At 40.8% G+C, this 24,197-nt stretch overlaps 1 protein-coding gene across 3 annotated transcripts in view; it reads left to right on the plus strand.

The window, feature by feature from the left end:
* The window catches only part of LOC141568649 (uncharacterized), a 34,365-nt gene extending 10,635 nt beyond the window's left edge, over positions 1-23,730 (plus strand). The window contains exons 3-6 of one of the 3 annotated variants that reach the window (XM_074319091.2): positions 7,086-7,129; positions 14,114-14,235; positions 17,365-17,649; positions 20,173-23,730. The gene's annotated coding sequence lies outside the window, so the exon portion shown is untranslated. Of the gene's footprint in view, positions 1-7,085; positions 7,130-11,322; positions 13,767-14,113; positions 14,236-17,364; positions 17,650-20,172 lie in introns of those variants that run through there. The other 2 variants (XM_088799490.1, XM_088799491.1) reach the window with 2 other exon arrangements.
* The last annotated feature ends 467 nt before the right edge of the window (positions 23,731-24,197 follow it).

Genomic DNA, 24,197 nt, shown 5'->3' on the forward strand with positions numbered 1-24,197 from the left:
AGGGATAACTAGAATTCCAGTGTCTTTCCTTTATTATTTTGACTCCAAGCAACTGTCACTGTCTAGATCCATGTCTGTCTCCAAGGCTTGACCTGAATATACTACACCAGGTAGCTGTTCTGCTTATCTTAGAAATCTTAGGACATAAAGCAGTACACACAGCCTAAAACAACTTTGCATTTGGTATAAATCCTTGATTAGCTTCACTGAAGTAAGAGATGCAATAAAAATGTTAATTTGGACAGCATTTGAGATCTGTTCCCCGGCATATGTTGTCAGTTTGGCTCAAACGCTTATAAAAAAAATTTTTTTAAATGTTAATTTGAAGTGTTTGGTGTACCTTTCAGCATTTTTCAGAAAAATGTGGGTCAAGACCAGCTTCTTCAGCAAATGTAGGGATATGAAACTTCCTTATTCCTTATAATGTAAAAAGAGCAATAGAAAGCTAACAAAGCGACAGTAGTTTTCTCCCCAGTTCAGACTTTATTTTTGTTCTAAAACGCCATTTTGTCTCATGCAATTATGAAATTTCACTATTTAGCTGTGAGTGGAAAGTTGATAAAATTGCCATTAGACAAGCTTAGGACCTGACTTTTTAATAATGGAGTTAGTGCATTTTCTTCTAGACCGCAAAAGGTGTTTTTGCCAATGAGTAGTATATAATAATTCTTCCACAGATTTAGGGAGTGGAGGATAATCTGGCTTTGTCTACTTAGGAGTTTTTAAAGCACTAGCCTAGAACCAATTATAAAAATGTTGTTCTTCTGTCAACCAAAGCTCTTTCCTTAGCTGTATCTTACTGCTGTCATTTCTGAAGGCATTTGCAGAAAGTTTGCTATAGTTTGGCACATTCATTTTAATACCACCACTGCTATACATTATGGAATCCACAAAGCTTTAGTAATTCAAGTGCAGGTTTAAGACATTCATTCATTTTATTTAATACGTTTATTCATTTATTCCATGTTTATTGAATAGTTACTGTGTGTAGTAAGATTTTTATAATTAAATTGTTTTTAAATTGTTAATTCTGTACATGAAACAAAAATTTTAAGGTACAAAGGAATATACAATGAAAAGGAAATCCCTCAGCCATTCACCCTACCTCCCCAGAGTCCTCTAATGTCACCAGTAGCATTTTTATATGTACTTTTATATCCTAGAGGTATTTATTCTATGAATATAGAAATATATACATAGATATATTCTTTTTTGTACATAATAGTAGCATACTGTATATACTATTCTTCACCTCTTTTTTCTTTTTTTCCCCTTTCTTCCGCCTCCCCCGCACTCCGGTTCAAGCCGTTGTTTCTCAGTCTAGTTGTGTAGGACACAGCTCCCTGGCCCACACTGGTATTATGAGCCTTGTGCGCCCCCCGGCTGAGGCAGTCGGTTGCCAGTCGATGATCGGCAGCACACAGCAGCCCACGGCAGCTCATGCCAACCTCTGGCTGCTCACGGCAGCCAGGCTGCAGGGAGGGCTGTGGAGGGTGCAGCTCACTGGCCCATGTGGGAATCGAACCCGTGACCTTGGCGTTAGCAGCTTGCCACTCCAACCACTTGAGCCACCTGGCTGGCCCCTCTTTTTTCACTTAACAGTTTCTAATGGTTAAGATTTATTGCTCTTTTGGTACATTAGATTAATTTTAACATCAGAACCAACACATTTCCATATTAAAATGTTAGTTTTTTTAAAAAAAGGATGCCCCAGAAAATACCCTGAAGTGATTTCCTGAAAGTCAATAAAGACAGTGTTTGTTACAGAATCAAAAAGTTACCACAAACTTTTACCTTTTCTAAAAAAAAAACCAGATTCTAAAAATAGTTATACACATGAAACGACCAAAAAAACACAAATCAAAAAAAAGATTGAAAGAATAATAATAGACATATGCTCAGAAAAGAATAGATATAGCTCAGATAAAGGTAAAGGGGAAATAAGTTATGTGAAGGTGTGCTTTGTTATTTCACACATGGTCAACATGTTAGAAGTTGTTCTTTTGAATGATCAACGACCAATAACCTGCTCAGCCAGTAGGTCCAGAGCCCAGTGAGGGGATTCGTTTCTAAAGGCTCCAAAGAGCACCACATTTGTCAGGATGAAAGTTTTTGTTCTTTAAAAAGTTCTAAGGAAGATAACCATTTCCAAGTTATATACCTTTTTATTTTGCTAGTCCACCCACAGAATCTGATGACTCAAGTTGTGGGGACCTATCTACATGTAAATCTTTTGTTCTGCCATAATTTTGATATATATACTCTAGTTGGTTGTACATGTAAAAATCAAGTACCTGTATTGCACTCACATTTTTCCAGTTTATCCAATATTGACCTACCAATGTTTAAGATTTATTGTTTCAATGCATAAAAATTATGAAGTCTTAATATCTTATTCAAAATATTTCATTATTAAAATATTGATGGAAAAAGGTGCTTCAGGATAGAGTCCTGATATGTTTTACTGGTAGGCTTAAGATTTAAAATGCAGAACAAAATCATAAAATGATTCATGGATAGGCCAAAGAAAAACTGAAAGAAAGGGCATTAATTGTTGGTTTGGGACCGTAATTATGGTATGGTGATTTTGATCTTCAGAAACAACTGAATCTCCCTAAACCTGCAGGGTACCATATAAAATCTACCCCATCAAAAATAATGAGGCATTTGCGGTATCTCAAAAAGAAAAGTGGTGAGCAAGTGGAAAAACGGGCAGAGGACTGGAATAGATATTTAACCAATAAAGAAGTGTAAATAACCAAAGCAAAATACAGAAAAATGTTCAATAATAATCAAACGTGGATATTGACAAGGGTTTTTCTAAATTACAAAGCCCAGAGCCTCAAGAGTTTTTCATGTGGCATGTTAGCAAAGATTTCTTTAAATTATAAAACCAGTTTTATAATCCTCAAGGGTGTCTGGAAACCAGCACTCTCATACATTGCATGTAGGAGTAATTCTAGTTATGAGAACTTATCCTTAGGAAATCATCAGATATTCTTGTACAAGCTTGTTCACTACAGTGTTATTTATAATAAAGACTATAAATAACCTAGATGTCTAAAAACAATAGGTGAATTTTTTTGTGGTGTTTCTAAATGACAGATTACAAATGCAGCCATGAAAAACAATCATGCTTCAGAAAAATATGGGGATATGTTTATGATATTAAAGAATGCAGGTTTCAAAACACTGAGTACAAAGTGATCACAATTTTATTTGTAAAGTAAGTATGCACAAAACTATGGGCACAAAAGTAATATTAGAAGATTATAACTCAAACTGTTAATGTTTATCCCTCAGTGGTGAGATTATAGGGTAGTATTTATTTTATTATATATCATTATTTGGATATTTTAAATAGTTTTTCAGTGGCACCATGACTACCTAAAAAAAATAATTAGGTAGACATTCTGTAAAGAGAGAGCTATTTTATTTTAAACATCTGTGGTAAGTAATTATTAATTACAAAAAAAGAACAACTAGAGAATATTGAGCATTCCATATGTAACATGGATGACAAAGGGGAGAGTTTGCCTGTCTGAAGAAATCTTAAGATATCCAAACTGGAAGATGGGTGAGAAATCATTCAGTCTAATTCCCTTTATTTTGCAGATGAGAAAATAAAGTCCAGACTTATTCAAGGCCACACAAATAGTGTTTACAATCCAGACAAGAATTTGATATTCTAATTTCTAGGATTTTTATCTCATCTTTCTTTTCTTCTACTTATGTATAGTGAAGTAGTTGGCAACTGTGTTCTTTTAAGTCTGAAAAAAGAGATGGAAAATCTTTAGGATAAAGAGAGAAATCATATCTTAAATAACATGGTAACGTAGCTTTGCTTCCTGTTTTTCGAATTAGCATTTACCAAAAAAAATTAAAAACACACACTTTGTACTTACCTTCAGAATAACCCATTTGAAGTAAAACCTCTCAGTAAAATGTTATGATGCTGATTTAAATATGTTTTTTCTTTCATCCTCCCTTTTCCCTCAGTCAGTTCTATTAACTCATCAAGACCACAGACTGATTATAAGAAGTAAAAATTAAAATCAACTCTTCCTCTGGGCCCTGCTGAAATCTGAGTTATTGGTGGCTGATGTTGAAATGTTTATGAAGTTTAAATCAACAAATGAAATAAGGTTGTCAAAGAATGTAATACACATTCTCATGCTCCCACCATGAGACAGACACTGTTATCTCAGGGTGTAAAGTAGTAATTGAAACAGACCCAAAACCTGACCTTGGAGCTCACAGTCTAGTATATAATAATCTTTACTAAACTATATGTTATAAGGCAGGAATCATGTCTTATTCATCAGTACAATGAATAAAGTAGATTTTCTTTGAATATTGTTGACTAAATGAATGAATTTACCAGGGGTTACTTTGCCCTAAACATAACTAAACATGCCCTAAACGTAACAGGCATAAACTTGTGTGAGTTGAGAAATAATGGACTAAGAAACCCTGAAATAACTGTTGCTAACTTCAGCATACTCCTTCCGAAGCCAATCCATCATTCACATCACCCAAAATTGGGTCTAATGCCGGGTTATGAAAAGATTTCTGACAAAAAAATTCACTTAAATGCGGCCACTCAAAGCCTTGGTGCTCAGAGACTGCACTCATTTAGACTAGAACAGATTTTTGTCATCATTATTGTGCTCTTGCTCTTTAAAAAGCAAACCCTTTGACATTTAAAATGGTTTTCATAGTTGCCTGAGATAATTTGGGGAAGTAATCTGAGAGAGTATATGACCCAGCATTTTTGGAAGCAAGTAACAGATTTCCTCACCAATACTTTATGGAAGTCTCTAAAATAATATATTTTTAAATGATCAGAATATCAGGAACTTTTAATTTTGGGGAGATTGTTAATTGGTATGCAAACTTATCTTTTCATTTGCTGACATCTCAGTCAAATCAGGATCTGTGCTCTTGAATCAAAGAAGTAAAAGCCTGTAGTGGCTTTCCTCTCTTATCTCCCCTGTAAATAGTAGATTTTTCTACCTTAATTTACCTGGGGAGGTAAACACAATATGAAAAGGCAAAGACTTGGGCCTCCCTAGGTCTCCCTAATGCATAAAGTGACCCTAATGCATAAAGTGGTCCCCTACCTGGGACCTCCATGAGTTAGCCTCTATTGTGTCGGCCAAAGGAGAGAGAATAGATTGTCCTCTGAGCTGCTACCAGTGGGGGAAGACAGCAGTTGTACATGACCTGGTGTTCTGACATGGTCTGGCTTCTGGAAAAGGTGGTAGACTGTGTTTTGTCACTTTCTAGCAAGTACAGAGATCAGGCACCTGGGCCTCAGACCACCAATCCACAAGGTCCCATACTTCCTTGAGGGTAAGTGAAAGGCATCCCGATATTCTCAGCATTTGGTTATCATTCCCAGATTAGCTTTAGAGTCCAGCTAATGAGCAGGCACCATGCCAGGAAGAGATACATGAGCTGGGATCTCAAAGGGTATGTTCTCTAACGCTGAAATCATAAACCAGAACATCTGATGTGTGTCTCATGCACAATGAGGGAGGGAAGACTGCTGACAGAAATGTCACACGCAGCTGCTTTTAGCATTTGGCTTTCACCGGTGACGCTTCCTCCTCTGCAACTACACCTCACACTCTTCCTGCATGAAAGACATTTAGGGTTCTGCACTTCTCATCCTGCACGCTGTGAAAGAGACTGTTACATCAGCCTCGTTCGTGGCTGTTTGATGTTCCTGCTGGCCTATATGGCTGAGTAATGGCCTGAGCTACTGTTTGGGTCAGGAAAGGGTCTAACTGACAATTGTGTGTGCTGCTGTAAGAGGTACAGAATATGTCCTTTGGTCCTAATTAAACCACTTGTGAAACAATATCCTTTGAACACTCTCTTCTACCACTTCTCCAGCTGTACGTGCAATTAAGCATGTAAGCCTGTGTGTCTCCATAGTACAGGTTGTGAGGACAAGTTAGTCCCTCCATCTGGAATTCTCTTCCCCTCACTTTTCCTTTTTATCCTTTGGGTTTAAGTTGAAACATCAATTTCTGCTTGAGAAGATCTTCCCTGACTCTTTCTTACTGCTCAAAAGCAGGAAGTCTGCCACTTCATCACGCTGTTGTATCTGGTACTTCCTTTTTTGCAACCTATATCATGCTTATAATAGTTAAGTGCCTGTCTTCCCTATTAGACTGTAAGTTCCATTAGGGTAGGAATTATATCTCCTGTGCCTGAATCATTGTTCTTTGCACATATTTGGTGCTTAATAAACATTTGTTGAATGAATGAATGATGAATTACATCTTACAATCATTTTGAAATTCCTTCGTTGAAAACCCAATGTTGAACTCTCTGTGCCTTCCTAATCATGCAGGTAGGACCTTGTACAGTTCCCCATGCTTGACTATTGCTTGCCTTTTCATATCACCGCAATCTAAATTCTTATCATTGTGGAAAATTGTTCTCAACTCCTTAAGCAATCATTTCTAGGAAGAGTGCGGTCTGTGCTCATTTTAAAGTGAAACCAAGAAGCCAAACAGGCTTTTAGAATTGAGTGTTGTGTTTCCTCGTATTGTAGTCAATTTAAAAAAATCGTTAAGCTCCCAAAGAAACGATTTCATGTCATCTAATTACGTTTGACAATGAGATGGCCAACTTCTAATAAATTTTTACCAAAATACCTTCTTGTAAACTCTAGATGTTTCTGAAATATTAACTTGAACTTGAGTATCTCATTCTATCTAGAAACTTTTCATAGTAGATTGATAGTTGAAACTAAGAAAACCAGCTTCCCATGCCATTTATTCATTCATTCATTTATTGATTCAATAATTATTAGTGAATACTATAAACCAGATACTATTCTAGATGTAGGGAACTAGCTATAAATAGATTCTTGCCCTCAAGAAAACCATTGTAGGACTGCTGTACTCATCAAATACTCCATTGCTCCTCTGCTTTTCCCAGCCTCCCTTCAGTTAGGTTGGGGTCATGTGATTACTTCTGGTTAGTGGCCTGTGAAGGAAGTGACTTGCATTACTTTCAAGCTGAGGAAGTTATAAGCTAATGTGTCCTCCCTTCTTTCCCCCTCATAGCACCGTTGGAGGTTACAGGTCGCACATGGCACAGTGACAAAATGGTAAGTTGTGCGTCGTCTTGGCTACTGAGTGAAGGTGTGGAGTAGAGCATTACACCCTCCACCGCCTGCCAACCTGTGCTAGACATATGACGTGTGTGAGATATCAGTTTTGTTGGTTAAGCCACTAAGAGTTCAGGATTTGACTGCTGGGGCGGCCAGCATTAACTACTCTGAGTAATGCAACTCCTATGATTGATTTAATACTTTTTATGTGCTAGGTGCGGCACTAAGCTGTTTGTAATAGTGATTTATTATTGTTAAAGCCCTGACAATCCTTGCCAAGAGGATTCATTCTCACCAGATCTACTCTCTCTTTTCTTTTCTTTTTTTTTTTTTTTAATAGCACTAAGATACAAGCCTTGAAATCTTAGAGAGAGAAAAGGATTTTAGGCTTATTCTAGAGGAACGAGACCTTATCCTATGCTGTTTGAGTGGGTTATTTAATCTGTCTTATTTTTCTCATAAACAACATTTGAGGTAATATTTTGCTCCTGATATCACAAGGTTACTATGATGACCAAAAAGAGCTAACTATATAAACTATGAAGCATTTATACAAATAAACTCAGACATTCTTACAAAATCTAGGACACCACCAATGGCAGAGCACACCATTATTTTCTTTGCCACTGAGAAAGAAGGTAGTTCTGCAAGTTAATCTATGGCACAATGGTTTCTTATCACTCAGCCCTTATTAAAGGGCTTATTTAGGTTTATTTAAACATTGATCTTTATCATATATCACATTTGTGCATTAATAAAAAGGAAATAATTCAGTTATGGTAGTCCAAAGAGTCTTTACATTCAGAGTCTGTCCTCTGAATCACTTTTGAACTCTTGAGTCATTGATGCCTCTGTTTTTCACCTCTGCCATCAAGAGCCCTGGTCATGCACTGTCGTAAGGAGGGCGCCACCATTTTTTTCTGAGATTTTCTTCCAAGCTCCTGACGTTCATTCTGCAAGTTTTGAGGCTGGTGCTTCTTTGATCTTACCTGGAAAGTGTTAAGGGAATGTTTTCATGCATCAACTAGGATTCACATTTCTTGCATAAATGGTACCTAAATATTTTTGACTGAAACGTCCATAGGTTTCAGTTGTCCAGTCCTGCCACCAGGACTAACAACCACACTTGGAGATGAGCAGACAATAGTAACTGTCAACAGCTGAGCAGTAGAAACAACTGAAAACACCCTCAGTTGTCTTAATTTCAGAGATGTTAAAATGAGAAACTATATATATCTTGGAATAAAGTATTGGTGTTTTTGTTTTGTTTTGTTTTTACAAATAAGGATCTATAATAATATAGGCCCTAAGAATAAGAAGCTCAGCTCAGCTACGCAGGCGCTCACAGATCATTCTTTGATCTCCATCCCGTTGTTAGCACTCTAATCCAAGCCTACACGATCGTAAATCTAGGACACACAATAAGAAGGGCCTGGGGCTTGGGGGAAGGAGAACTGGCTTCGGTGTCTGAAGACCTGAGTCTGACTCTCAGCCCTGCAACTCTTCAGATGTGCTACTGTGGGGGAAATATTTAATTCCGAAGGCTTTAGGGGGGATTTTATGTATGCAAAAGCACATTATGAACTGTACAATCTATATGTTAAGGGAAGAAAACTAACATTTGTTGAGTGCCAGGAACCGTGCTTGGTACTTTGCACGCATTATCTCATTATATTTTATATCAATGCTAAGGCACATAGTGTCTTGACGGTCACCTTGCTATCTATCCTATTTTTATGCTGTGTGAAATCTTTTTCACAAAATATCCCCGCCGTTGCCTCACTCCTTAAAGCAGAAATCCGTGGTGGCTGCTTGGACCACAAACAAGTGCATGACTCTGAGCCTAAAACAGAGCTGCGTTCTCTCACTCGCTCTTGCCTCGTAGCCAGAAACATTTGAAATAAGAGACCCTTCAGCTACCAGTGTACTGCTGCCTCGGTGACCCCAGTGCCACACTAGCCCCTGAGGACCATGCAGGAAGTTTGTACCTACGGTCAAAGTCCAAAATGAACCCAAGATTCAAGGTGTTGATCTGAACAGGCATTAGATAATGTAAGCAGATTCAGGTAGGGATAGTTGGCATTCAAAAACCTGACCATAAAAGCATGGGTTCTAGACAGACTGCCTGGGTTCCAGTCCCAGGTCACTGTGTAGCCTTGGGCCAATCATTCAGCTCTTCTGAGTCTTAATTTTCTTGGTTGTGAATGAGATAAATAACAGTCCTGTGCTGTTAGGAAAACTAAATGAGATGATGCATATAAAATACTTACCATTATGTTTAAAGCATGGTCAATAAATATTCGCTTTTATTACTAAAAACAAAAACAAAAACCTGACCATAGAAACCAAAGAACCCAAGGATATAGTTTTGGGACCTGTAACTATTCATGGGAGAAATTACCAGCAAGAAATCTAGTTCTGGGCAGGAACCCCTAAAGCTTGATTTTCTTTGAGACTAATTCTTTGAACGAATGACCGACCTAGTCTCCTCATGTTCTTCTAGCAGGAAGAATTGGAGTGAAGCTTAGTCTACCAGTTAGGGTTATCAAGTCAAGGTCAAAAGCTAGAGGGGTATAAGGTTAAGAGCTAAGCACGTTATTACACCAGATATATGAAATGATATCTTGAAATACTAATATTTCAAGTGAGGGGGAGGGTTAAAGCAATAAACTTTATTATATTTCAGCTGTCCACAGGATAGAGGACTTTGTAAAGCTTCAAGGGAGCAAATAAAAATTGGGAGACTCCCAAGACCCATCTCAAGGTCACCTTCTTTAGGACACCTTCCCTAACAGCAATGTTGTAATACTTAATTTGTAACTCGATGTAACATTGTTCTCTGATTCGTTTGTGTATATACACATTGACTTCCCATTGAGATTTTAAGTTTAAGGATAGTAATAGCAACTTTTAAAAACATTCCACATGTATAATACCTAGCATAATGCTATGTAGTGCTAAGAAAACTTACTAATGTCACTATTAGAATCTGGCAGAGATTATATTTTGCATAATCTCTCTAAAGATGATAACCTGGATTACTTTTTGTTATTCAACACATGTTTTTCTGCAAACCCAGTTACTCCAAAAAAATCTATCTTATTTGCAAAACTGTTGCAAAATCTGACACTCCTCTTCACTTCACTGGAATGCACTTGTAAATGCCAAATATTGCCTTGTTTCGTGGAAATTCTTGGCCAGACCTAAGGATTGCCAGCCCTTGAAACTGTTGACCCTGGAAGTCCAATTCTCCTGTAACATCAAATCAGACAATATTTCTTAAGACACGGAGCTAGTTCCATCGAAGGTACAGACACACCTCATTGTATTGCACTTCGCTTTATTGTGCTTCACAGATAATTGCATTTTTTACAAACCGAAGGCAAGACCCTCCACCAGCAAAAAGCTTGCCTGGCTTTATTGCAGTACTTGCTTTACTGTGGTGGTTTGGACCTGAACCTGCGATACCTCCAAGGTCTGCCTGTGTAAAGATGACCACTGCCCGTACATAGTTTATAGTTTATATAACAACGGACATGCATATTTAAATAGTAGGCAAAGAGAAGCGACATTTATATGCAGAAGGGGTAGCAAAAGCAGCGAGCGACATGGTGTCTCTAAGGATTCACTGGAGGAAGAGATGACCTTTTTAATTCCTTCTCTCTAGAAAGCCGAGAGCCCAGTGTGGAGCTCCCCATCTCCTCTGTTCCTTCGTGTCTCTATTTTGAAACACACAGAAAGATATGATGTCCTTGTCCCATACAGATCTTCCAGGTCCCCTGGGCCATCTCCCGGGTTTTAGGTTCTCAGCTCTTAACCTGAGATTACTCCATGGCACCCACTGAGATCGCTGCCTTGAAAAAGCTCCTCTCCCTCCTCTCATTGCTACTAATTCTGTGTGTTAGAGCATATACTCTTGTTGATTTTGTTTTTAAGTATCCTAGACGTGTGGCTCTTGAACTGGTGCCAGGACACAAAGATACTTATTCATGTTAGCACGAGACTTACTTTGATCCCCTAGGATACGTATGATTTCTACGCATGCTCATCACTCTGCCTGGAATATAATCATCCTAGAACAGCCTTTTCTTCCGAGATGAAGCGACTTTGTCAAAAGCAGGGCAGCGGCCACTGCCGCCTATTCCTTCACCTCATTTTCCCTGTTCTCCCCACCTTCTCTCCCTTGGCAGCTTTGTCTGTTTCCCTGTGAGAACGAATGCTGTCCCATTCCAAGTCTTCAATCAGTGTGTTCTAAAAGGAGAGAAGCCTGAGCGTATGAGTCAACTTTATTCCTGGTGCTGAACCCTGTTTGTTCTCGTGTTCATTGGCCTGAAGAACAGGGAAGGAAAGTGCACCTTCTGTTTCTCATGCTATGAAAAGGAAGAGAACGGCGGGCAGCCCATTTTATTAATTTAAAAGGTCCGTTTAAAAAAAAAAAAAGTGCTAGCACACTGAGCTCCTGTTATATGCACATAGGGCATTACGAAGTTTTTGTGGTGCTTAGCATGTTACATTGGCTTTATTAACCTTGGTGTTGGCTTCTTAGGCAAAAACAGAATCAGTTCTACCCCAGGAGAGGGTCTGGGATCTGCCTGGTGGCCTGACAGGCAACAGTGCCCTGTCGCCTGTCCCAGGTGTGGAGAGTGTAACTGCGACCTGCCTTTCCATCCCCACCTGATGACACAGTGACTTGCGTTTGCTCCTGGGTCTTCCTTAGAATGCTGCATGCTCGAGGAGAGAATCCGCTTTCTTACTCATTTCCATTCCTTCCATGGCGTCAAGTGGTACATTGCACATGCCACTGCTCAGCAAACGTTTTGGAATCACCCAGTCAAGCAAGACTTGGCCGAAGCGGTCGCCTGGCTTTGTGGAGGTCTTTCAACTCTGTGTGCCAGCTCTCTTAAGTGTTAAAAATAACATCAACAGGAGTTACCTCTGGCAATCATGAAAGGCAACTTGCTGAGAGCCAATGATGGCAACAGAAAGGGCAAGGGGACGTTTTGGGGTCACGGTCATTCAGACCCCAGCTCTAACTGACCCAGAGGAATTGCACCCATAACAGAGCCTCTGAGACCACCCACATTCACAGCAGCACCTCTGACTTGCAGCTCTCGGCAGCCAACCTCTGAGAGACCTTGCTGCGTGTCTCACGGTGAGTGAGGAAGGGGAGGTGCTCTCTCTGGCCCAAGCCTGTAAACTCGAGAGCTTCCCTGCCATGGGGACGGCTGAGAGACTGAGCAGATGTGATAGGAATGCCTGGGCTCTTCCCTGACTGCCTATTTTGGCCATCTCGCTGCTTATACACTGCAGTGGAGGGGTCCGAGGCTTGAGCCAAGCCAAAGATACAGGAGAAAGAGCTGGAATCTACCTCAATGGGTAGGGCCACTTAAGACAAGAAGGGAGTGCACAGAGGGGAATGTTACGAAAACACTTCTTGCAAGAATCTGGAGTCTTAAAGGGGCCGAATCTTCCCCCTCATTAACCCATGAACATTGGTGGGAGCTTCACTTTAATGGATGAATGTTGGGGATTGGTGGGGTGAGGTAAGAGATGATATGTCAGAGTGGACTTGACCTTGTCCCCTCGTTGGCCTTCAGGGGAGACAGTAAGTCGCTTGACTTCGCCGATCAGCCCTACCCGCCTCTCTCCCAGCATCGTCTAGGGAGCTCTCTACGGAGAGGCTGTGGACAGGACCAGGTCTACCCAGGGTTCTGTGTCTACACCAGGAGTCCTGGGTCTACCTGAGATTGTTTCTGTTCTGAGGAAAGGAACTGGGAATTGTAGGCCTCAGAAGGCAGGGCCTTCGGTTCTTGTGCCTTTTCAGTTTGGCGGCTGAAAAACTTCTGATCCGTCGGGACCCTCTTCCTTTTCCTTGTCCCCTGAAGATACAGGACGGAAGAGGAGTTTGTTCACACCCTTCTTACCCTGTGGTCTGCCTGCACAGTTGTCAGATAGCACATTCAGACAGTGAGCTTGTAGTCCTGAACTTGAAGCCCTGCAGTTACCCTGGGCCTGAAGGTTCTGAGGGCGGCTGCCCGCCTTGGAGTCTTGGCGGCTCGAACTGGTAGGGCTTCCAACCTTCCCTTTCACTAGTTCCAAGCATTCCATGCTGTTATCAGCAGGAGACTCCCAGGCATTCTGGAAGCTCTGTGTGAGAATAGGATGTGCTGCTGTTGGTGTAGCCACTGGACCCACAGCAAAGAGCCATGAAAGACATCGCTTTACACACCATGTGCCTCACTGCCCCCGAGCTGGTACGGCCAGGGGTCTGCACAGCCATGTAACTCTTCCTGCAAGCACGCTGTCTTTTCAGTAGCTGCAGAAACATTGTTTTACCTTTTCATTTTCAGTAGATGGGTGACAAGGGATGGTAACAGTCTCTGATTCTGAAGCAGAAAGGAGAAGGCAGCTCCCAGAGGGTCTGATCTATTGCGCTGTCAGTACTTTGGGGCCTCGGGAAGGTCTTCCAACCAAGAATCTGGAATTCAAGTTGCCCTTTTAGATTTAAATCTTAAAATCAATGCATAACAGATTATAGTTCAAACATTTAGTTTAAAAAAAAAACACCAAAAAAAAAACCTTAGTGAAAAAGAACTATTCTGTAACCTGAAAAAAAAAACACAAAAACCCTAAATTCAAGAAAGAACATATCAGAGTCAGGGCTGGTGAGCCCTGAAAACTTAGGGAGAAAAAGGATCTAAGAGGCAAACCGGGTGTGTTGAACCAAGTGTTTTTAGGTCAGAGGTGGTACTGGCCTGTTCGGCTCTGAAGGCAGGTACATTGTTGCTTTGAAGTTGGATGAGTTTGCCCCTATCAAGCATTCAAGACATAAAACAGACTCCCTTGTTTCTCATTCCATGCCTGCAAGCAAGCTGCTTACCATCTGATTCCCAAGTGCTGGTCACAGGACATGAATGTTTTGGCCCGTGGCCATTCTATTTCTATTTCTATTCATAATTTTCACTATGCTCTGCTTTTCAGTACCAGTCTGGGGGAGCTTGAGGTGACTGTGGGAGATGAATCCATATCTGTGTGTTCAGAGATTGGATTTCTAAGCCGATGGGGCTGAGGACAGAACCTGATGACCCTGGGAAATCACCAAGGTAGGACCATGCTGTGAGAATCTTTTGGGGCCCCTGGAAACTCCCTGACTGGCTGGTGGTCTGTCTCCTTCCTCCTCAGACTTTTCAAGTTACCAGGCCTAGGGAGGTTCTGTCTGCATTCAGGGACTGGCAGGATAGAATTGTGTTTTGGGATCCTGGTCTGGTAAACTTGGTATATATCCTTTCTTCAATTATCAACTTCAGGAAATTGCCTAATCTTCCTGCCCCTCAGTTGTCTCCTCTGGGATTTGGGATAACAAGTGTCCACTTCATAGCATTCTTGGGGATGAGAGGACACAGCATGTTGAGCACTTTGTATAGTAGGTAACATAAAAGATACTTAATAAATTGTAGTTCCTCTTATTTTTAGAGCTCTCACTGGATGCCAGGCACTGTGCATTGATATATTTGCCCAGTCAAACAGCTGGCAAGCGGGAGAACGGGTGGGTGTGAACCAGGCCAAAGCTAACGTATTTGACTACTAGTTTAAACTGTCTCTGATGGTTTAACAAACATGGCAAAACTTGCACTTTCATAATGTCTCTTCCCCTTTAAAGGAATAAATTTGGAAGACTGCATACTTACTCCTAAGCCTATTTGGAACTCCTCTTTTGGACTTACCTGAGAAATCTGTGCTGTATTTTTTAAACATCCTTAACAAGGACAAATTTTTGTTCCTAAAGAGAAGATTTGATCTTTCATAGTAACCAAAATGTATTTTGTGCCAACCCCAATAAATAAAGTGGAGAATAACAAAAACATGGTGTAGAAAGCAATTCCATGGTTTTGACAAAAGTGGTAAATACTTCATTGTGACAAAGCCTTTTCTATTTCTGATTTTACATTCCTATCACTTTGGTCTTATATGGGATGAAGTAAGGAAATATGTATTATTAGTAGTGAATTAGGTTAACTACATATGAGCTAAATTATTGTAACTAAAGACTAATTATCAGATTCATATAAACAAAGAAAGATTGTTCATAATCAATGAAGGCCTTCTCCTTTTAACAATTCTATCATTGACATGAAAGTATGCTCAGCAGACCTGTGAATAAATGTTGCAAATGGGGATTTATAAAAGGGGGGGGTGAATATTAAGTTTAACGGAGTTAAATATAAGATCCTGCACTTCAGTTCATGCTAGAAAAAAAGAACCGAGTAACTGCATGTACAGGATAAGTAATATAGCCTAGCAGAAGCACGAGAAAAATTCTTGGAAGTGTTAGTAGATAGGATCTTACTCTGAGTTAATGCTGCCAAGGAAAGTACTAAGATACTAAGCTGAATTAAAGGAAGCATAGATTGTAGAACAAAGGAGGTGACACATCCACTCTACTCTGCTGATTAGAATTCTAGAAACTACAATTTAACGGATACGGTTCAACAGAACTGTATTCAAGAAGGGAGTAATCATTACAGTAAAAGAAAATGAGAAATGGTGAAAAGTTAGCTATGTTGGAAGATGAAAATATTGTGGGGCAGGATTGATTTCTTTAAATATTTAATGTGCAACCACATGGGGAAAGGATTCAGTTCATTCCATATAGTAGCAAGGGATAGGATGAAAAAAGTGGGTGGAAGGTTCATTGAGAAAGATTTTAATGCAGAATGCAAAGCCGCTGTGTAATAGTGATAGAAAACTAAAAATGAGATGAGATTTCAGGGAAAACTTTCCTCGTCACCTGAGGTGCTCCCACGGAAACAGAAACTGAACAAGTTGTCTTTCTCCCCAAGAGAGGACTCAAGCCTGTCAGATCCTATTTATAACCACTACTGTCATTCAGAAGCAACCTTAAAGCACCTATATGTGCTGTGAAGCTAGAGTGATCAACTGTGCTGATTTTTCTGGGACTGAGAGGTCTTTTGGGTGCAGGGCTTAGGGCGCTGAAACTGGGAAAAGTCCCATGTAAATAAATGCTGATGAGTTGATCATCCCCGGGCTGAGCGAGTTTTGAATAAAATGGGTCGTGTAAGGCACGGTTGAGACAAACATAAAAGATATGCAGTCAAACCTTCATTGAACCAACACGTGAATAGATGAAGGTCTTGCCTTTTACATATAAGTGAAATTTCTAGATGTTTGAAGGTTTTTAGATACCAAAAAAAATTATGTATATTAGATTTAAAATGTCCTAAAACATATTACATAGTTTCCTATGCTCTTTTTCAGGCAATATGAATTATAGATTTGTCTTTTTTAAAAAATACATCAGCAAAAAACTGGAAGAAAGGGCAATAAAGCGAAGTAGTTGAGACTTAAAGTTTTGACAGAAGTGGGTTTGAACTTGTTTCCTTCAATTATACCATGTAAGGTTACTCAGTCTATGCCTTTGTTTCCTCAACTGTAAATTGGGGACAATAGTTATACTTACTACATGGAGTAGAGCCTAGTAGACCATAATAAGCACTCAATCAATGGTATTTTATCATTGTTGTTAATAACCAGCAGAGCTATTGTCTGGGCTCCATAGCTCTGGCCAGTTGCTTTGTCTTCGAGGTCATCTGAGCAGACTCTGCTGTCTGCTCTCAGTACCTCTGGTCTGTATACTTAATGCCTTTATTTTATACACAGATGAGTGACTATGTGAAGGCACTTAAATGTCCGAAGGAACAAAGTGCACGTACTTTCTGATAGCTGTTTACTCATTTATATCTAGTCCCTGGACTGTGTTCCCACTGCTCGGGAGTTCTGGAAACATTTCCTAACTGTAAGTGCGGCCTTACAAAAATCAATCAATTGATTTGCCAGCGTTACCAGCAGTTTGAAGTTAAGATAATCATTTTCAGACATAATTTTACAATGGTCTCCTCTTTGTTCTACTACCCATTTTGTCCAAAAAAGTCCTATTGTTATGGTTCCTCAAGATACTGAAGCACTCCTTGGACAAAATGGGCATCTGAACTTTGTTTTCTCAGGGAAGCCCAGGAACAGGTCATTCCTAAAATACAAGAAGGAGGCTTTGAAGACAGTAATTGTTTTTCCCTTATAACTTGACCCTTGATCCTATACTGAACAAGCAGTAGGTAAATGTTCACAAGAAGAAGGCTCTAAATGAATAAAGGGACATGGAGTCACATTTCCTATGGCTCTGTTGACTTTTCTACCCTTCTCTTCTCCCGTCGCAGAGCTAACCACTGCAGCCCCAATCTGTGGGTCACGGCGTAGTCAGCTGCACTCCTCACTTCAGACCGGACAAAGATGACCCACTAACATCGTTCTCATAAATCCATAGTCCACCCCTGAGGTGTTTCCTGGGAGAGGAAATAACTTGAGAAGAGCAGACAAAGTCAAGCATACTGGCATCATTCACGGGTTTGTTTGAAAGTTGCGGAATTCTGAAAAATCTCTTCAGTCCAGAGTTCACCTATTTGAAACCACCGGGAGTTGGCCTCCTGTCTAAAGGTTTGGCTGTAAGTAAACAATCTAAAAAAAATTTAAAGGCCTTGTTTTTGATCAGACTGTTCAAAGAAAGACTTTTGTGGGTAAAAGTTCACTAGGCCAAACAATAGAAACATGAGCGAGTAGAATATGGCCTTCATGCTTTATCTTTTAGCTTTAATTTTTTTAATACTAAAAATTGAAGATCCCATACAAACGAAATTCACGTAATATTTTCTTTAGTTTTCATATTTTCTAAGTAGCCTTAGCATTTTTTTTTTTTTAATTAAAGTGTTGTTGACATACAGTGGCCTTCACTCTTAAAGCGGAGGTCTCAGTTCTCCTTTGCTAGTCTCCTTAACGGGAGAACATGGACACAGATTCGTTCACCTCTCGGAATATTTTACACATTGATCTTTGATAGTAGGAGTCAATTAGAAGACTCTATGCAGTTAGGTCTAGGTCTAGGAAAAGCTGGGAGCAAATTTCAGAAGGGTTGGCCTTCACTTGACAAACAACCTCCTGAATCATTTGGCCAAAAGTCATTTAATGATTGAACAGCAAAAGCAAAGAAAGGAGCAGGAACTTTCCCACTCTCGTGGCTGTGTGTGCATCCTTCTATAAATTACAAAAAAATCACCCAGAACTGAAAAAGAGAAGGTAGCCAGTCCGACCCATCCCCTGATTTAAACCCTTTTTAATCTTTACTCTGAGATGGCAAAATGAACTTAATCCTTTATTCATGAGCCCCTAAGTTAGGAGAGGCCAAAATGAATTACTGCTGCAAGAGGATGAAGGTCATTACATGTCTGTGAGTTTCCCTGTGTGCTTCAGTTGTGGTAACCCATATGTCCTAAATTATCCAGGAAAGTCCAGATTTTACATATTTTATCTCAAAAGTCCTTTACTCCTCAGATCATGATGTTCAGAAATTTTTCAGTTTGTAAAATATGATTATTTTAGCTATAGACAGCCTCATAAGCTCTGTTTAACAGTAATGATGTGCAGGGGCCGGCCCGGTGGCTCAGGTGGTTAGAGCTCCATGCTCCTAACTCCGAAGGCTGCCAGTTCGATTCCCACATGGCCCAGTGGGCTCTCAACCACAAGGTTGCCAGTTCAATTCCTTGAGTCCCGCAAGGGATGGTGGGCAGCGCCCCCTGTAACTATGATTGAACACAGCACACAGCACCTTAAGATGAGCTGTCGCTGAGCTCCCGGATGGCTCAGTTGGTTGGAGCGCATCCTCTCAACCACAAGGTTGCCAGTTTGACTCCCACAAGTGATGGTGGGCTGCGCCCCCTGCAACTAGCAATGGCAACTGGACCTGGAGCTGAGCTGCGCCCTCCACAACTAAGACTGAAAGGACAACAACTTGAAGCTGAACGGCACCCTCCACAACTAAGATTGAAAGGACAACAACTTGACTTGGAAAAAAAAGGCCTGGAAGCACACACTGTTCCCCAATAAAAGTCCTGTAACCTTTCCCTAATAAAAATAAAACAGACAAACAAACCAAAAAAACCAGTAATGATGTGCAAAGCTGTTTTAGGCTGAGGGAAGGCTGTTGAAGAATGGACAGTTGTCCTCTACACCATCCGACATCTCAGCAATGTAATAACAAGCCATAACCTCTGCATGACTTTAATGGACACCAAAAGAACGGCTTACCACAATCAATCCTAGAGTTATCCTGACCTCCTTACTTTAGTAGAAGTGGAGAAAGGAGAAGGGGCATTAGTTTATGTCCCTTACGAGTTGTCCCCCTCCTCATTGGAAATTATATGCTTTTCCCAGGTGTCCAATGCGTCATGTGCTTCTTCACCAGCCATTTCCTCCATCATGGGTCACCCTCAATTAGCTGTGTCTGGAGCTCCTGGACACAGTTCTCTTGCAGAATGTTGTTCCCTGCGATGAGTGTAGCACAGGAGTACATGGAAGTAGGGCACACGTCTCTACCCGTTCATCCCGAATCTCCACATTCCCACCACACAAGGTGGTTGGTGTATGTCTCTTGGACTTAGCGAATAGTTGGAGTAACTTGAGGGAATCACAGTGTAGGAAGGGGGAAAATAATTAAACTGGACTTGAAATCTGCTGTAATCACACAACTCATAGTGCATTTGATAGGTAGGAGCTCTATGGAAGCTGCCTCCCTGGACGTCCATCAATACTTGCCCTTAATTAGAAATTTAGACTCAAGGCCAGTAGACCTGCTATTCAAGGGTAAAGTCCATATTCCACTCTAAACTTTTCTCATGTCACACTGCTTTCAGCCTGGTGAACTCACTAAAGACTACAGGAGGGAGGCCAGCAAAATTAAGTGCCCTATCACCTCTGCAACCATAAGAGGAAGTCAGGGATTGGAGAACAAAATGAGATTAGTGATACTAATTGATCAAGTTATGTATTTTTTGTACATCCTAGTTTTAGTGTATCAATGGTAGTCTTGCTAAATGGCCTTTTTAATGGTCTGAGGAAAGCTAAGGACATGACACTCTTCCCAGGAAATTGCTTTGTAGATAACCTAATCTGTAATCTTTCTACCCTACCCTCAGGTCTGAGAGTCCTGCCATTTTCTAACCTCTGCTGCGGGGCTGTGCACCTGCCTTTGGGACGTTCTCGTCGTTACCGTGGAGTTGGTCTCATTCCAGGAACGCTTTCTTGCTGCTTTTTTTCCCCCCACTTCTTCCGCCTCCCCGCCCCTGACTCCGGTTTAAGCCGTTGTTTCTCAGTCTAGTTGTGTACGACACAGCTCCCTGGCCCATGCTGGTGTTATGAGCCTTCCGTCCTCCCGTCCCCCTGGCTAAGGCATTCAGTCGCCTGTCGTAGGTCGGCTGCTCATGGCAACACAGGGGAGCCCACGGCAGCACATGGCAGTTCACACTGGCTGCCGGGCACTCATGCCAACCTCTGGTTGCTCACAGCAGCCCAGCTCCAGGGAGAGCTGTTGTTTACAACTTAGCTCTCTGGCCCATGTGGGAATCGAACTGGCAACCTTGGCATTAGGAGCTCAGCGCTCCAACCACCTGAGTCACCGAGCTGGCCTTCTTGCTGCTTTCAGCAGTTCATTTCTCTCAGTCTGAGTTATTCAGTGAAGAAAACCCAGATGCTTCAAGCAGCTCCCACAGACCAGTCCAGGGCACCCATGGGCCCTCCAAGTGTGGTCCCTGTTTTAAGTCTCCTCACCGCTGTGAAGAGCAGATATTCCTCTTCTTCCTTAAAATTATCCAGCCAATAACAGCTGGAGCACAGTGACACTGATGCACATACACAGCTTTCAAGGGCAAATGTTAAATGACAGATAATATGAAATCTAAACTAACGCTCTCAAACTGCCTATAAAGTGCATTCATCCAATTGACATGCCTGACTGTCACGGTGTTTTGTTGTTGTTGCTGTCTTTAAATGATTTGTAACATCTTTAGAAGAGGCGTGTGTTTCTCATTTCCCTCTAGTCTCCACTCCTCCCTATTATATTACGTCTGAATGCTTCATAGTGCTGGCCTGCCCTCTGAAAGCATTTCAGTTTGAGATCCTCGTACCTAAACTCATAAGGAGCAAGATCCACATTTTCCTAATTACAGTAGTCCCCCCCTTGTCTGTGGTTCTGCTTCACTTACCCACGGTGAAACGAGGTCTGAAAATATTAAATGGAAAATTCCAGAAGTGAACAATTCATAAGTTATAAGCTGTGCATCGTTCTGAGTGATGAAATCTTGCGCCGTCCTGTTCTGTCCCACCCAGGACATGAAACTATCCCTTTGTCCAGCGTATTTATGCTGTGTCCACTGCCTGCCCATTGGTCACTTAATAGCCATGTCAGTTACCAGATCAGTGAGAGAGCAGATTCACATAACTTTTATTACAGTATATTGTTATAATTGTTCTATTTTATTAGTAGTTATTGTTAACCTTCTACTGTGCCTAGTTTATGTATTAAATTTTTATCATAGGTGTATATGTATAGGAAAAAAACATAGCATATATATGGTTCAGTACTGTCTGTGGTTTCAGTCACCCAGTGGGGGTCTTTGAATGTATCCCCTGTGAATAAGGGGAGACTACTGTACCCTGTGTAATATGTGAACATACCTCCTTTCCTCCCCTTGTACCTTTAAACTTTGCCCCTTGGATCTTAAAGTTATAATAGTTCACTCACTTAGCTATTCCCAGGCACATGAAGTTTTTAAATGTTCCTTTAAGGATCTAGGTAAGTTCTTGGCAAGACTTAACCCTCTCCCTCCACCTTTGAACTACTGGAGGTGGAGGGGAGGTTTGATTCTTCAGGCCACATTCGTACCAGTCGGCGTTGTTCATCCTTAGAACTGTCACTGATACTGTGGAATACTGGTAATTAGGCAATGATTCCTTCAGGATTTTATTTAGTAAGTTTTAATTTCCTCCTGTTACGCCACCAGACATTTTCATTTGTTCAGCAGATATTTATTGAGCTCCTGCTACCATGCTTCCCCAAAAATAAGACCTAGCTGGACCATCAGCTCTATTGTGTCTTTTGGATCAAACATTAATATAATGCCCGGTCTTATTTTAATATAATATAAGACCCGGTCTTATACACTATACTATAATATGAGACTGGGTCTTATATTAATGTTTGCTCCAAAAGATGCATTCAAGCTGATGGTCTGGCCAGGTCTTATTTTCGGGGAGACACGGTATGAGTCGGGCACTCGCATGCTGGGAATAGAGCAATGACCAGAGCAAAGCTCCCTGCCCTCAGGAGGCCTCCGTTGTGGGAGAGGAAACCCCGTCAGTCACCACAGTAGAGAGCCTGCTGTTAAGATCCGTCATGCTGCAGATTTAACACTGGCTTTAATTCAGAATCACCGGTCTTGCATGTTCATCTTTCATGTAATCAGGAGATTTTTATCTCAGCCCAAATAATTACATGTTGTTAAAATATCAACTTAATAAAATGCTCAGCTGTAACCAGCCGGTGACTAGCTAGCTCAGTAGAAAGGGAAAGGTATAATGAATGACTTCAAGGTCATTAACTCTTGGGCTTATTCTATGCACAAATCAGTTAATACCCTTGAGGCTCGCAGCCAGAGTACTTTGCTAACCTGGCCAGTCTTCCTTCAAGGCATCAGGGAGAAATAGATTAGGTGTCTGTTATCCTGTTGGAAAAACAACATCCACACCCTGATGATGGTTTTCCAAGAGGCTTGCAGGACAATAGTATCCATTGTGATCAAATGTGGCCCCCGCAGTCTTCACGCCAAAGGCTCTCCGGGCTTCTTCTGTCTCCACCAGCCAGGAAAATCTTGAGGGAGTTCTTTTCCTTGGATGAAATCCTCGGGGTTGGATTGCAGTCCTTTTATTTCTGTGCTGCTTCTGTGGTCTAGTCTTCTGTCTTCAAGAGAGTTTCTGAATGAAACCATTAATGCAGAAAATTTAAGAGAATAACAAATGTGATGGGGTGGGGGCATTTTGAGAATTTAAGCTGACAGTCTGGTATGGGATGTGTCTGGAGGACCTGGTTCCATGTATGTGAAGGATTAAGAAAGCTCATCCTAATGGAAGAGAGGCCCACAAGACAGGGTTGGAAGAAGAGAGTGATTCTGGGCATGGACCAGATTCGTGTTGGAATCCTAGGGAAAAGGAGCTGAAATAAAGGACGTCAAACCCAAAAGAGTAGTTTCCATAAAATCGCTGTGAGCCATCAGGCTCTTAAAGCAGCTCTTCTAAATCAAAAGATTGGTGGTAAGGAAAATTGATTCCAGATTAATGAGACTAAAATAATGATATTTGATAACTGAATACAAGGCATGATCTAGAATTTTACTTTAATGGACATTATTGGAAACATCCAACAAAATTTGAATGAGGTCTGTAGATTGGATATTATTGAACAGTGGTGACTTCTTAATTTTCATACTTGTGCTGTGATTATGAAAGAGAATGTCCTTGTGTCAGCAGGTTAGCTCAGTTGGTTAGAGCGCGGTGCTCTTAACAAGGTTGCTGGTTGGATCCCCACATGGGCCACTGTGAGCTGCACCCTCCACAACTAGATTGAAACGACTGCTTGACTTGGAGCTGATGGGTCCTGGAAAAACACTTAAAATAAATAAAAGTTTTTGAAAAAAAGAGAATGTCCTTGTTTTTAGGAAACACCTACGGAAGTAGTTAGGGGAAAAGGGAATCATGCTTACAACTTACTGTCAGAAAAAAATTTCAGAAAAAGAATGGTAAATGAGAAAGAGAGAGAGAGCACACTAGGCATTGGCTTAGATTGCTAGGAGAAAATTGAAATTAACAGGCAGCTTATTCATGACTAACATCAGAAGTTCTGAGGACATGCCTCAGAACCCTTTCATTGGGTACTGAGTGCAAATTTATGATGTAACATCAGGGAAGCAGCCCACATGGCAGAATGTCTTGAGTACCAGTGAGTCATTGCTTATGTTTGAGGCACCTCTACAACCCTCTTCTAACCCTAAGTCACTTCAACCCATCTTAACTTCAATTCCAGGAACTCCTCTACCAAAAATTATTTGTTTCTTTACATTGAGTCATTGCAGTCACAAATTCCATACAACTCTCCGCTTGAACAATAGAA

Source organism: Rhinolophus sinicus, chromosome 7, assembly GCF_057876585.1.
Source record: "Rhinolophus sinicus isolate RSI-liver-muscle chromosome 7, RSI-T2T, whole genome shotgun sequence".
In the NCBI taxonomy this organism is placed as follows: domain Eukaryota; kingdom Metazoa; phylum Chordata; class Mammalia; order Chiroptera; family Rhinolophidae; genus Rhinolophus; species Rhinolophus sinicus.